Genomic DNA, 1,637 nt, shown 5'->3' with positions numbered 1-1,637 from the left:
GTGTATCGACTTTTATTTTCTGTTATTTTTAGTGATACAGCTGTCATTTGTACAATGTGGTTAATTCAATGCCTTTAAATGTAGCCTATATCATTACACCATCATAGGACAACATCATAGTTCAGGTCTGTGACTGATGTATCACAGCATGAGCATAATGCTTTGCCAGACATCCTTGCCAGTTGTATTTGAACTCCAATTTGTATTAGAAACCTCTGTCCAGCTCTGAAAATTTAGTCGAAGTGAACACAGATGTGATTCTTTAATAGAATGCACCCCAAGCTTATTGCCAAGCAACATGTTGGGTGAAGTTGCCCTTAAGAGGTTATTTTAGCTCTTTTCCCCCCCTTGTCATCTTAGGTAATTTTTGTTTTTTACATGCACAAAAAAACTCCCTCAAAAAGAAAAAAGAGAGACAACAGAATACTTTGAGAGAAAGATATGAAAACATGGCTGGCAGGGAGCTGGCTTTGTTTACTTTCTGGTTTAAAACTCCTAACACCATCATAAATATAGTTTGCTTAGATGTAAGACAACTTTTGGTTGTAAATCAAGGCAACGACTCCAAGAAAATTTGTCCCATTTTGTAAATTCACTGCTTTTTATATCCTTGAAGGATCGATGTTCACATTCTAAATGACCTCTCCAAGATCAGAGGGAGGAAAAACAAATTGTCTTAATTCAGATTCTCCATTGGAAAATGCTCAACATGACTCAATAGAAAAGTGAAATCTTTGTACTTAACTGTTCCCGCTGATGGTAACACATTCAGTCTTTCTGTTTTTGTAAATGTTCTTGTTGCAAAGCAGTCATGATGATACTACAGAGTAGACTGGACTTCTCACAAATGTATGTGTTGAGAATGTTGTTGAAAAAGAGGACAAATGTGTGGATAAACAGAGAGTAAATTGCACAAAAAAAAGCCTGAAGACTGCCTGTGGTTATTTTATCAAGGTTAGATATAACCTAATACTCAAACTTAATTAATTTATATCTTTTAATTGATGAATGGCAAGGACTGGTTAATATCAGGGCACACACACATTCACATTTACTGTTTGTCATTCTCATTCACATTCTCAGTGAATGATGTTTTATGTTTATTACTGATACTGATTTAATCGTGACCTGCATACACACACACACATGCAAAGATCTCTGTCTGAGTCAAACTGTGGAGACTTTAATGATTCCCTTCAAAGCACCATTTCACATTAGTAGAGTAACTGCTAGTCTTTTCCCAGTTTTCTGTATTTTAATGTGTGGTTATTTTTTATTTAAGCAGATGACTCCTGCTTACGGCAGGTCCACAGCTGCTATTTGATGATTTGTCCATTCATGAATTCCAATAAAAGATGCTATCTTTCTAGATTGGATTATACCACCCTAGAAGAGGAGTTTGCCTCCCACTCTTCAGGAAAATCACCATATTATCCCTATAGGGTCATAAAATTGAGAATAAGTATTTAGTTGTAATAATTGTGAACTTTATAACCTCTTTTCATCTCCGATCTTTCATTTGATATTTCTATGAATTGATTTATACATCTCCAATTTATTTTGTTGTCTCTCTTTTATAATAATGATACTGAGCACTGATCTATGAAAAACAAGCTCACTTCATGAAGAGCATCACT

Source organism: Siniperca chuatsi, linkage group LG5 (genome assembly GCF_020085105.1).
Source record: "Siniperca chuatsi isolate FFG_IHB_CAS linkage group LG5, ASM2008510v1, whole genome shotgun sequence".
In the NCBI taxonomy this organism is placed as follows: domain Eukaryota; kingdom Metazoa; phylum Chordata; class Actinopteri; order Centrarchiformes; family Sinipercidae; genus Siniperca; species Siniperca chuatsi.
This window is presented reverse-complemented; position numbering follows the sequence as displayed.